This window comes from Carcharodon carcharias, chromosome 15 (genome assembly GCF_017639515.1).
Source record: "Carcharodon carcharias isolate sCarCar2 chromosome 15, sCarCar2.pri, whole genome shotgun sequence".
NCBI classification, from domain to species: Eukaryota; Metazoa; Chordata; class Chondrichthyes; order Lamniformes; family Lamnidae; genus Carcharodon; species Carcharodon carcharias.
The window spans coordinates 88,031,073-88,044,665 of record NC_054481.1 but is presented as its reverse complement, the minus strand read 5'-3'; the positions used below and the strand labels follow the sequence as shown (position 1 = coordinate 88,044,665).

Below are 13,593 nucleotides of genomic sequence, written 5' to 3'. Positions count from 1 at the left end.
GTAGTTTAGTGTAAAGCAGGTTTATGGGTGTGAGTGTAGTTGGTTGTCTGTGTAGCTGATTTAATTGAATTAGAGTCAGATAGACTCTAGCTTAAAATTATCAAAAAAAAGTTAGGGGTAAAAGGCATTTGAAATGCTAGTGAGTAAAACTGGATGAGGTCTTAGCATATGAGGTATGAAGGAAATTTGCATTTTTACATAAATAGAACCATAGAAAAATTACAGCACAGAAGGAGGCCATTCAGCCCATCTTGTCCATGCCAGCCCGAGGACACCCAGGTGTCCTTTCTGATCCCACCTTCCTGCAGCCGGCCCATAGTCCTGCAGCTTACAGCACTTAAGGTGCAGATCCAGGTACTTTTTAAAAGAGTTTAGAGTTTCTGCATCTACCACCAACTTGGGCAGCGAATTCCAGACACCCACTAGCCTCTACATAAAAAAGTTCTTCCTCATTTCCCCCCTAAACCTTCTGCCACTTATCTTGAATCTATGTCACCTGGTTCTAGAATTCTCCACCAAGGGAAACAATTTTATCCTGTGCACTCTATCTATTCCCCTCATAATTTTGTACACCTCAATCAAGTCACCTCTCAGCCTTCTTTGTTCTAAGGAAAATAACCCCAACCTATCCAATCTCTCCTTGTAGCTACACTTTTCTAACCCTGGCAACATTCTTGTAAACCTCCTTTGCACTCTCTCCAGAACTATTATGTCCTTCCTGTAATGTAGTGACCAGAACTGCACACAATACTCCAGCTGTGGCCTCACCAGTGTTTTATACAATTCCAACATTATATCCTTACTTTTATATTCTATACCTCTGCCAATGAAAGAGAGAATTCCATATGCCTTCTTTACAACCTTGTCTACTTGAACTGCTGCATTCAGGGACCTGTGTACTTGTGCGCCAAGATCTCTCACTTCATCTACCCCTCTTAGTATATTCCCATTTATTGTGTAATCCCTGTAACTGTTTGACCTCCCTAAATGTATGACTTCACACTTGTCTATGTTGAAATCCATCTGCCACATTACGCCCACTCTACCAACTCATCTATATCGTTTTGGAGATGATCGCTATCCTCTACACTATCCACTACTCGGCCAATCTTTTTGTCATCTGCAAACTTCACAATTGTGCCCCCCATGTTCACGTTCAAATCGTTAATATATAACACAAACAGTAAGGGTCCCAACACCAAACACCACTTGAGACAACTTTCCATTTTCAAGGGCATCCATCGACCTTTACCCTTTGTTTCCTGTTACAAAGCCAACCTTTTATCCAGTTTGCTACATTTCCCTGAATCCCATGGGCTTTTACTTTCCTGACCAATCTGCCATGTGGGACCTTGTCAAATGCCTTGCTAAAATCCATGTACACAACATCCACTGCACTACCTTTGTGAGTTATTTAGTCTTCAAAGGGATGATAGGATGTTTACAACCAATAAGATAAGCAAGGCCAAGCAGTGTGTTTATTTTTCCCAAAGGTACTGACCATATTGGCAACATGAAAGATTTTTCTATGATGGGAAAAGTAAATTTCCAAAGACAAAAAGAACAATGAAATTTGCAGATTAACAAGAGAGAAACATATGTAAGAAGAAATGGAAGTCTATGTTGTGGGGCCATGCCATGTAAGATCTCAAAGGATTCTAAAAACAGCCTTGGGGGAGCCTCCAGCCACTTTTGCAGAAGTCTGCTGTGTCCAGTATCCGAAGGTGGAAGAAAGCCTTTGGAATTCCACTGTCAAGTGGGTGCTGTGCTAAGCTTGTTGGCTTGTTTTTTTTAAATTATAAACTAATTTGGACTCTTTCCTTAAAGAGGCTGTATAGTTGGGAGTCAGGTTAATTAGGAATTTTGTGATTTGTTATAATATTAAGCAATTGTGGACCTTATGTGATTGAAATCTTTTCTTCTGTTAGTAAATGTTTTAATTTAATTTTTAAAATCTCTAAAGTGTTATGGACTTATTACTCCTGAACTCAGTGCACAAATCTTCTCGTTATAAATAAAAATTGCAAAATCTTTGAGGTATCATTGGAGACCCCAGCACATCAATGCAAAAGATGAATACTGCAGAAAGCCTAGAGGAGTATAGAAAGAATCGGGGTGAAGTAAAAAATGAAATTAGGAAAGCATAGAGAGGAAATGACAACAACAGTGTCAGGCAAAATCAAAGAAAACCCAAAGATGTTTTACCGGTACATTAAGAGCAGGAGAATAACAAAGGAAAGGATAGGGTCTATCAGCGCTGCACATGATAATTTGTGCATTGATGCTAAAGATGAGTGCAGGGTTGTCAATTAATACTTTGTCTCTGTCTTCACTAAGGAGAGGGATGATGCAGACATTCTAGTTAAAGAGGAGTGTGAAATATTAGATACAATAAGCATAATGAGAGAGGAAGTACAGGACTGACATCCTTGAAGGTATATAAATCACCAAGGCCAGGCGGATTGTATCCTAGGTTGTTAAAGGAAGCCAGGGAAGAAAGAACGGATGCTCTGAGGATCATTTTCCAATCCTCACTAGATACAGGTGATACCACTCAGAGGTGAAGGCCGTTGTTGGATAGGACTCCTGACCTACCCTGAGTGAATAAAGGACAGCATATTGTGGAGCTGTGTGGCTATATAGTGCCAAATTTGTGTGGGGAGTGATGTGGGTGCTTATGGTTGTGCAAGACATATCTTTGTCGTATGGACTATTTAAAGTGAAATTTACCTTTTTAAATGAATTATCATTTGCCTGTTAATTCATGTTTAATTTATGTTGGTTCTGATATGTTAAAGTAAAAGATGCATAAAGTGAAATCTTGGTGGTAATTTCTTCATTTCGCTGTCATTCGGTAAAATTGCTTAATTTGGTTTATGGTTCCCCCACAGGGATTGTAACACTGACCACTTCATTCTGTCCTCTGGAGCCTGTTAATATCCTTCTCACTGTTTACTACATTTCTAGGCTATGTGTCATCTTTTTGCTAAATTGCACCAAACTTTTTGAAAAGTTGGCACTGACTTGATGGAGTTGGCATTTGTTTATTTTACCCTGTAATTCAAGCAGGGGAAATGTGCTCAAGCTTTTCTCTAAAAGGTATCCAAGGATCTGTGTAAAAAAATTACAAAAGTTGATTAAATAAAATTTTACATCTTTGCATGATGAATTTTACTGGATTTACTGAATGTTCCTAAAATCTTCAAAGAACAATCTCCAGACAGTGAATACAAACAGATGGTTATCTCCTGGATTTTTACACATCTTCAATAAACAATCATAAAATGACAAGCAAGAAAAAGAATAATTTATCCTGATGATGATGACAGGTTCGTTGCAAGTGAAGATAATGGGAAGGCTTCTCTCTGTGATTGTTGACATAATCCTTGGTGAGCGAAGAACTCAATTTTTGATCTGCAGCTTTTGAACAGCTGTGCAGAGGAATTCCTGGTTTGGAGGGGCTCTGATATATATAGACTTGTTCGTTATCTGTGCCTTTCCTCAACATCCTCGTGTCTATTTGTTTCAAAAGTAGGTTGCTTTCTTGGTTTTTGAGCACCATCCAGCTCTGTCACCTCCTGCTCCCACACCCATTGGTCATTATCAGCCAGAGAGACCTGTCTTTTCAGCTGGTCTGGTAAGTGTTTCTGAGGTGCATCATGGTCTCATAGTCCACAACAAAGCATGGTTTTTTGGCATTCCATGTGTGATATATGTCCAGTGTTCAAGAGAATGCTTTCAATGCAGATTGGCTCTGTTGAGGACTTCATTTTTTGTGATGTAATTCCTGCCACCTGATGTTCATGATGGATTGAAGACAGGGTTAATGGAAGTGCTCCAGCAGTCACATTTGTTTTCTGTACAGAACCCAAGATTCTGATCCATACAAGCAGATCGTGAAGACAATCGCTCTGGAGTTTATACTCTATTTAAAGGAGCTTCAATAGGACGTTGCCACATTTGCAAGTCCATCTTGTTTACACACTCAATGAGGACAGATAGTGGGACAATTTTGGCACTGGCCTGTCTCATTCAGTTAAATAATTCATCCTAAACTGCATTTAAATAGCAACTATTTTACAACACCTGGCTGAATTTGACCACAAACTCATCTTAAAGCCATTGAAATTAATAGGATTAGGGAGGATAGCTGATGTTGGCTACACTCAGGAAACACTTACTGAAGGTATATTTAAAAGGCATCCAAAATGTATCAAGGGTTCCTGGATACTTTTCCACAAACAGCAGTTTGGTAATAACCAGATAATCTGCTTTACTGATATTGTATGAGGGATAAATGCTGGTCAGGATTAACTCCCCTCCATAGGATCTGCAGGGTTGGATTCACTCTCACTTTCATTGTCTTGTGTGTGCCCAGGTGATTATAGAAATCAGCAGATAGCTCCTGACGACCGGTCCACAGGATGTTAATCTGCATCATTAACATGAGAGTGGAATTTGCTTTGTGAGCGTGTGTTATCAGCTGGAGGAGACACTTGATTTCTGGCCCAGTGACACCCTTTTGTACAGTTCCAGACAGGAGTTTCTGTCTGGCACCAAAATACAAAATTATCCAAAACGGCAGTCGACTCGGGTTTGTAATTACAACGTGGATTCAAAGGTCCCTCCTTCACCCAGGTAAATACCACAAATATGAGTTATTTGGGCAATAGTACCATCAGGAGACTCCACAGCCACACCCTTGCACAGTGCGTCACATCCTCCAAAAGGTGAGCTGATCTCTATTAGGAACTACACCCTCCTATGACAGGTTCACCTTTGGTGGCTGGTTTGTTCAATAAAGCACTTAATCTTTCTAATCGTGTAAACTACACCCAGATAAAGGAAAGGGACAGTGAAACCAGGAGAAAATGTCAATTGTTAGGGATGTATATCTCTAACTGCAGATTCTGCCGTGATCATTAAAGCAGTGGTTTACATTGGATGGAAACCGTCGGGGATCCTTGAAGCTGTTACAGGCTGAGTTGAGAAACCTCTTATTGTGTATGAGAGGTCCACACGTCTCCCACCGAGACCTGGTAACTGTGATATGATACACGCTACTTTCTCATTTTTAAAAAGAAGTAAAAGTAAAGTTTGGCACGTGTATCTGTTCATTTTAGAAAAAGAAAAGTAACCCGTTTCCGGAGCTCAGTGAGGGATGCTCATACCTGAGGAGGTCGGAGATTTCCAAAGCTGAGGATGAGATTGTAGCTGTGTGCGCGCGCGCGCGGATTTTAAATTGGGAAGCCTCTCCCGGGATGGAGGATTTTCTGGTCTCATTATTCCAGGGTAGACTGCAGTGAAGTGTGACCTATTACAATGAAAATAGATACTCAGTCGGTCACAGGCAACTCTTGTGGAGAGAGAGAGAGAGAAAACACGCAAAAAGGCATTCAGGACTTCCAGGGCATGCAGAGAGAAGAGAGCACAGGTTCGATACAGGGTAAAGCTTCCTTTGTACTTATCCTATGATGAGAGGTCAACAACTGGGCTCTCTCCATGGATTCTACCTGACCTGCTGAGTATTTCCTGCATTTTCTTTGTTTCAGATTCTACTTTGCTTGTGTCATATGCTAAGTGACAGAGACCCTGTTAGAACCGGACTGAAGGCTTTTACATGTTATAAGCTTGGGAGAATGAACTGTGGGCATTTTATTATCTGTCAAGGAATGGGTAAGGGTGGCTTCTCCCCTGTTTTCCAGGGAGATGGTTGATGTTGGCCAAGGTTGCTATTGAGAGCTTTTTGCAATCAATTTGGGTAGTCTGAATTGTGTGTAATTAACATGAGTTAATTTCTAGGCAGTTCCCACCCATGAATAAAACTTAATGATTCTTGTATTTCCCCCCCCCCCCCGTGTTTTCAATATGAGGAGCAAGGTCTTTGAGGAAAGGTTTTAGTATCAATGGATGAGATGGGCAGATAACTGGAAGTAGAAGCTGTGGGTGAGCTCCCAGCATTGCAGAGACTGCTCTGGGAGCAATTGATGGAGTTGGTACAAGTCCCAAGGGCTCGGCAGGAAGGATTAAAGTTCGGGTTTTAACTTTAATTGGTGCAGTGATTACTATAATCTGCATCCTCTGACCACCAGGGCTGATGAAAACCTTACTTAAGATGTGGGCTGTAGAAAGTTAGGATTGTTCCTGGATCAATTGAAGGATTAGGCAGTCAGTGTGACTACAGTTTTGTTCAGATGTTGGAAGCCTGAAAACTGCCATGACTGACCACAAGGTGCATTAATTATAGCAACAGGAGAACGCCATTCTGTTCATCTAACCTGTACTGCCATTTAATTATGTTATGGCTGATCTGCACTTTAACTCCATTTGCCTGCCTTTGCTCCATGGCCTTTGCCAAATTTCCGAACAAAATTCCATCTTTCTCTGTCTTGAAAGCTCCAATTGTCCCTGGCTTTAGTTTTAAGGTTACGTTGTCTTCTGGATTTGCCAAAGACAACAGTGTTTTCTCTCTATCCACCCCTTGAATCCCCTTGCCATTTTAAAGATGTTTATTAGATCAAGGAATGCAAGTCAAGTTTATGCAATCTGTCATAGTTTAATGTTTTAACCCCCAGTGTCACTCTGGTGAACCTGTGCTGTATTGGGGGATGTGACCAAGACTCTGTACAACTGAAGCACTTTTAAATTGCAGGCTCTTTGAGATTATAGACCCACATTCCATTAGCCTTTTTTAAAATCTCTTTTTGTACTTATTCACCAGCTTTTAGTAGTTCCCATTCACATGTATCCTAACCATATCATTACTATATAGTGAAAAGCTGTGGCCCCAGTACGGATCCCTGGGGAACATCACTTGTCACACTCTGCCAATCTGAGTAAATTCCTCTCTCTCCCTAGTTTTTCATTTTTTATTTATTTTTCTCATGGGATGTGGGTGTCACTGGCAGGGCCAGCATTTGTTGCCCATCCCTAATTGCCCTTGAACTGAGTGGCTTGTTGGGCCATTTCAGAGGCAGTTAAGAGTCAATCTCATTGCTGTGGGTCTAGAGTCACATGTAGTCCAGACCAGGTAAGGACGGCAGATTTCCTTCCCTAAAGGGCACTAGTGAACCAGATGGGTTTTTACGACAATTGCCAATGGTTTTATGGTCATTATTACTGAGACTAGCTTTTAATAACAGATTTTATTAATTAAATTTAAATTCCACCAGCTGCCGTGGTGGGATTTGAACCTGTGTCCCCAGAGCATTAGCCTGGGCCTCTGGATGACTATTCCAGTGACATTACCACTACACCACTGTCTCCTAATTTCCAGCCAATTACCAACCCATCTCCAGGATCTGTCCAGCTTAAGTCCTATTATTTACTTCATTACTTTTTTGAATTAATGTTAAAAGTCCATTATGTTCCTTTTTATTTATTCCTAGGTTCCCTGGTACCACTGGTATTTGTTCTCTTCCTTTACTGTGAAAATGGTTTCAAAGGGGTCAATATTAGATAATCCCCCACCTCCCTCACCCAACCCCACAATGGGCAGAGAGGGTTGGGGTCCTTAACATTCATGAAACACAACCGAAACCTGCCACATAAGCCAGATTTCTCAGGGCTCAGAAACCAGCAGCTAAAAGGATAGGGGAGCAGCTGGCTGCTGAAGGTAAGTGCTGAGCACTCCTTTAGGATCATGAGGAGGAGTGCACCCCTACCCTCATTCTCCCCGATCCCGACCCCTCCAACAAACGCTCTGCTGATCATGGTCTCTCCTCACTGCTGTGGTTGTCTCCCCCATCACCAGTGACCAACCTTCCCCTGTTGACTGGGCTAGTTTCTGAGGAACCCTGATTGGAGTGTTCTGCTGCCAGCCTTTTTGCCTGACAGCTAGTCTGTCAATTTGGCTGGATGCCAGAAGGGGAACAAAAGGATTATATAAAGAGGCCCTGCTTTTAAATTCATTAGGATCCCTGCCTCCTCGGGATGCCCAGGTACCCCTGCTCCCCCACTCCCTCCCCATCTTCTTGTAAATAGGCCTAAATACTCATCAAACAAGTCTGCCCTTTCCTTATTGTTCATTAAGTTCTAGCCTGCATCTTTAATTGGCTCAAGTTGCCCCTAATCACTGTGGCTTCCAATATATTTATAAAATCTCTTAATCTCAGCTTTTTTATACTTTGCAAGTATTTTTCATATTTTTGCTGAACACCTCATTACTTTTTTATTAGTAGAGGATATCTCCAACACATAATTTTGCTGCTTAGCTATTAGAGTTGCTACATACCCACTCATTTATACAAGCAGATCTATGTGGGTATGTACCTGAACCTGCTTTGCATTTCATATGGAATTGGTACAGTGCTTTGTTACTGTTGGGATTTACTTCTATTCCGCAAGTGTTGTTGGCGAATGAAAAAATGGTTGCTCATAAAGGCCATTTAAAAAATTCTTTCAAGGGATGTGGGTGTCACTGGCTAGGCCATCATTTATTGACCATCCTTAATTGAATCACTTCTTAAACCACTGCAGTCCATGTGGTGTAGGTACACCCACAATGCTGTTAGGGAGGAGGATCCAGGATTTTGACCCAGTAACAGTGAAGGAACGGCAATACATTTCCCAGTCAGGATGGTGAGTGGCTTGGAGAGGAACTTCCAAGTGGTGGTGTTCCCATGCATCTGCTGCCCTTGTCCTTCTAGACGGTAGCAGTTGTAGGTTTGGAAGGTGCTGTCTGAGGAGCCTTGGTAAGTTGCTGCAGTGCAGCTTGTAGGTGGTATACAGCTGTCACTCTGCGTTATTGGTGCATTGAGTGAATGTTTAAGCTGGTGGATGGGGTGCCAGTCAATTGGGCTGCTTGTCCTGGAAGATGTCAAGCTTCTTGAGTTGTGGGAGCTGCACTCATCCAGGCAAGTGGAGAGTATTCCATCACACTCCTGACTTGTGCCTTGGAGATGGTGGACAGGCTTTGAGGAGTCAAGAAAAAGGGAAAAAAAGACAATTGAGTGTTTTGTACCTGATTTCCACAATTCCAGTGTCTTAAGTAATAGATGTTTGACAGAATGATGGAGTGTAGACCATATTGTGGCATTAGAAGGCATTGTTGGGTGAACTTGGACTCAGTAACACTATGATCCTTGAGTATCCTGAATGATGTTCAGGACATCTAGCCACACTTCCACAAGGAATGTACCAGATGCTAGATTGGTAATGGGGTTTAGCTTGTACAACCTAATGTCTGTCAACAGCATGCTGAGCAGGGAAATCCTGAGGTCAATCAGTGTGCAATATTGATTTGATGTCAGCTTTGCCATTCTGGAGCTCTACGCTGTAGTCAATGCCCTCGCTTAACCTCACACAGTGGAATATGAACTTTAACAGCCTGAAGGACCAGTGCTATTTAAAGGAATCATTAACTACTTAGAGTCCAGCTGCTAGTTTATTTTTCCTGACTATTGTTGCAATTCTGCTAATTTTAGGTGTTTTCTGTAGTTGGTTAAAGTTTCATTAATGCACAGGGAGTGGTCTGGCTGGTGCTAAGTTACTTTTAGGGTGACTTAAAGGCTTGTGCACAAATCAGTTTCTTTCAGACATTGGTGACCTAGTCGGTCTTCCTCTTGGCATTGACCATGACTGGGAGAATGAAGAGATGCCAGCAGAGCAGGACCACCTGCTGGAAGAGGGAGGAGGAGCAGAAGAGCCCTCAGCAGGATGCCATATCTGTGGAGAGTCTCTCCGGAGCAGATCTGTAGAAGGACAGATTGCAGGAGTATTGTGATGGCCTGGAAGCCCCTTTGCAAACTGGTGTTCAGAGCCATGATGGTGGTCTGAGCTTCTACTGCAGCACCAAGACATTGGATAATGCAGCTTATACTGCAATGGATGCTGAGACATTGGTCATCTATTCCATGTTGGAAAGGATGGGCTCCAATCTCTGCATTAGGCCCTGTCACAAATTGGGTGAGCCACCTCCATGTTCTTTTGCTTTGACTGCTTGCTTTCTGGCAGGATTTCCTGTGCACCAAGCATTTGATTGCATGTACCCATCAGTCTTCTGTAGCACACTCCATCAAAGCCATCATCTGAGTGTGTGACCTCACCCTCCAATGAGTCAGAACCTGTGCTATCCTCTTTCCTGTTCCCAGCATCTCACCACGTGCAGATTCCGCATCCATTCTATCCTCAGAATTATCTGCAGTGTCCATATCCGAGCTGGTGGCTGGGACTATGAAAATGTTTGTTTATCTTCAAGTTCATCTTGCTCTTCCTGTGTTCTTCCCTGGGCAGGCCGCAGCTCTTGGATTTCTGAAAGGAAACAGGTACAAGGATTGGATTGTGGTGAAGGGCAAGGAGAAAGTAAGAGGTGTGAGCTTACACTATCTGCAGCTCCTAAATCAGAAGAGATTGTGGGATGTGAGAAGGGAGATTCGTTATGCAGATATTCTCATCGTTTGTGAAACTGATTGTGAGGCAGGTTAATCGCAGACCGTTTTCTCTGTGCATGTTTTCAGGATTACCTAATTTAGCCTCTCCTTGGTGTTCTATGAATGCATTTACCTGCCCACACCTATTGTGTGGGATTTATTGGGAGCTAGCGTAATTGTTGTTTTGAAATGCCTCTGAAATTGTCCTGGTTTCAACTGAGATTCAACCCATGACTTTCATCACGTTTCTGCCTTTTGATTTGTGCCAACAAAATTCCTGTGGAATGCTTCCTTAGTCATGTTGAGTCCAATTTTCAGTTTAACATTCTCCCAACTCCCCTTTGTCAACATCATTCCATTTCCATGAGACGATGGACATGTAGCAAATCCATTGGCAATGGGATAGTTTCATATGCAGGGATGAGAAATGTCCTTTCCAGCCTTTTGCTGGAATTCTGACTTTTTGATTATGGAATTCTGCCCTTTTGAAATACTTTTCTGACCTACCCCCCCCTTCTCTTTAGTCTTTTGTTTTACTTTGCATTTACAGGCACCCTGCATTTAAAGAATGTTTTCATTTTAGCACGGTTACTGAGTATGCTCAGTCTTTTATAAAAAAAAAACAAACTACTGCTCCGCCACTTCCCCTCCCGACTCGCTGACCCTCCTGCTCGTTGCTTCCCCCTGCTTGCCGCCTCCTGCCCCACTTATTCATCTCCCCGCCCCCCAGCCATTGCTAAACAGTGATGGCTCACGAGGGAAAGTTAGCGAGTGGAAGAGGCAGTGAGTGGGATGGTCAGGGAGGGAAGTGGCTAGCAAGAGGGTCAGTGAGTGGGAGGATGGGAAGGGAGGCGGCGAGCAGAAGAGGTGGCAAGTGGGAAATGATGAGTTGGAGATGGGAAGTGGCGAGCAAGGGGCAATTTACTAAGAGTTAGTAAGTTGCTAAGGGGATTCTCGGGCCAGTTAGATTCAAGGCAGCCAATAGGTTTTTAATGTAAAAATTACAGGTCAGGAATAAAATACATCTTTATTACATGTTTTTTTTATGCAAAAGTGATTTTTGTTCAGCATGCCCGCTTTTTATGAATACGCTAGGAATTCTAAACAAGGCATAGCTGTACATAATCCAGCAATGTCACTTTGTTAGTATAGACTTCATCCTGTATTACATGTGCTAACTGCATTGAATGCTGAAATGCTGAGACCACTTGGGTGATTTGAAAATGCATTTGACAAATGCTTTGATCCACTGTCTTGACAGTAATAGAAGGTAAACAAAGGGGAAACTACATCCACGAGAAGCTTAATAATTCCACATATTTGAAGTGATCTAGAAGCATTTGCATTTCATTACAGATCATAAAAAGCGCTATAATTTTCTGACCCTTCACCCTGCAGTGACTTTGCTGCTTTGCACTATAATGTGTACATATTTCTTGTCACAAAAGAATTTCAAACCACGGTCATCCCTGCATAAGTGCACTTCAGCTGCTGGCTGAAGTGCCCAATTCGTGAGAGGCAGTGGCAGCATCTGCCACAAGTGGGGTGGTTATCAGCTGGTGTTGTGAGTTGCTGTTTGCGTTGTTGACACCTGCTGTCAAGTTGCTGTGGCCACTGTTCCTCGCTTCCAATACAGGGATAAGAGGGGATAAGCAGGTGGTGTTTTTCTTTTGAGAAATGAGCTATTAGATTTGGTGGGAAGCAAAGTAAAATTTAAAATTAAAACAAAGAAGGAGTTGCAATGAAGAAAAGGGACAACAATGGAGAGTTGGATTTTAATAGAATTTTTTTTAAAGTATTTTTATAGTGGGCAAAATTTGTGTTAGACATTTATCACTTGACAAATGACTGTAATGTGTATTTGGGTTTCAAGCACAGGAGGCAGTCATTTCCCCGGACAGATTAAAGCTGTTTCTGTTGTTACAATTAGTAAAATATTTGATTACATTACCTAGGCCAGATTTTCAAAGTCTCTGGCAGTGTCTTTATTTTTTTACTTGCTGTGTTCAGTTCTGTCTTATCAGAGATGAATCAACGGGAGGATTGAAATGTTCAGCCAACCTGGTAACACCTTTTCACATGATTACATATTCTTGCTCAATATGTTGTGTGTCGTTTGACGCTAATTAATGTTTCAATTAGTCATGCTTAAGATGCTATTTTTGTAGATTGTTGGTTTAGTTCTTAAATGAAGATATGAGTGGAAATGATTACATTTACTGTTTCTTGCTTTCCAACATTTAGAAAGTACTCTTTTCTATTCTTTTTAGGTATAAAGTTGACAACCTTGTATTTTCCTACATTGAAATCCATTTACCAGAGTTTCGCTCCTTCACTTAATCTGTTGATATCTCTTTGTAGTTTTATGCTTCCATCTACATTGCTTACTCCGTGTTCTATCTTTTTGTAATTGGCAGACTTAGGCATGTGGCTTTCTTTCCCATTGTCTAGGTTGTTAATAAATTTTGAGGCCCCAATACAGATCCTTGCAGGACACAACTAGACTTATCCTGTCAATTAAAGTATTTGCCCATTGTCCCTAATTTGCCTTCAATTCCATGGGCTTCAACTTTAGCCAACAGTCTTTAATGAGGGGCATTATGAAAGAAATGCTTTCTGAAAGTCTACATAAGCAGCATCCATAGATAGCCCCCTGTTCATCACTTTAGTCACATCTTCAAAAAATACAGTCAGATTCGTCAGGCTTGAGCTCCACTTTCCAAATCCATGATGGCTCTCTCTGATCAGCTGAATTTTCAAGGTGTTCAGCCATCTTATCCCTAACTGTAGATTCTAGTAATTTCCCAACAACAGATGTTAGGCTACTTTTTAAAAAATTCATTTACGGGATGTAGGCTTCACTGGCTGGGCCAGCATTTATTGCCCATCCCTAATCACCCTTGAGAAGATGGTAGTGAGCTGCCTTCTTGAACCGCTGCCACCCCTGTGGTGTAGGTACACCCACTGTTAGGAAGGGAGTTCCAGGATTTTGATCAATAATTTGACCTGATCTATTATGCCCTCATTCCTCCCTCTTGTATTTCTTAAATAGCAAAGTGACATGCATAATTTTCCAATTTAATGCAATAGTTCCCGAAACAGGATAATTTTTTATAAGATAAATCCTGGGGCATCGACAATGTTTTCACCTACTCCCTTTAAAACCTTTGGATAGAAACCATCTTGTCCTAAGGATTTGTCACTCTTTAGCATCATTATTTTC

The 13,593-nt window shown here is 41.7% G+C and overlaps 1 protein-coding gene across 4 annotated transcripts in view; it reads left to right on the top strand.

The window, feature by feature from the left end:
* Positions 1-4,813: 4,813 nt before the first annotated feature.
* si:ch73-206d17.1 (tyrosine-protein kinase STYK1) overlaps positions 4,814-13,593 on the top strand; it is a 130,991-nt gene continuing 122,211 nt past the window's right edge. For 3 of the 4 annotated variants that reach the window (XM_041207121.1, XM_041207120.1, XM_041207118.1), the window contains exon 1: positions 4,814-5,039. The gene's annotated coding sequence lies outside the window, so the exon portion shown is untranslated. Of the gene's footprint in view, positions 5,040-5,259; positions 5,447-13,593 lie in introns of those variants that run through there. The other variant, XM_041207119.1, reaches the window with a different exon arrangement.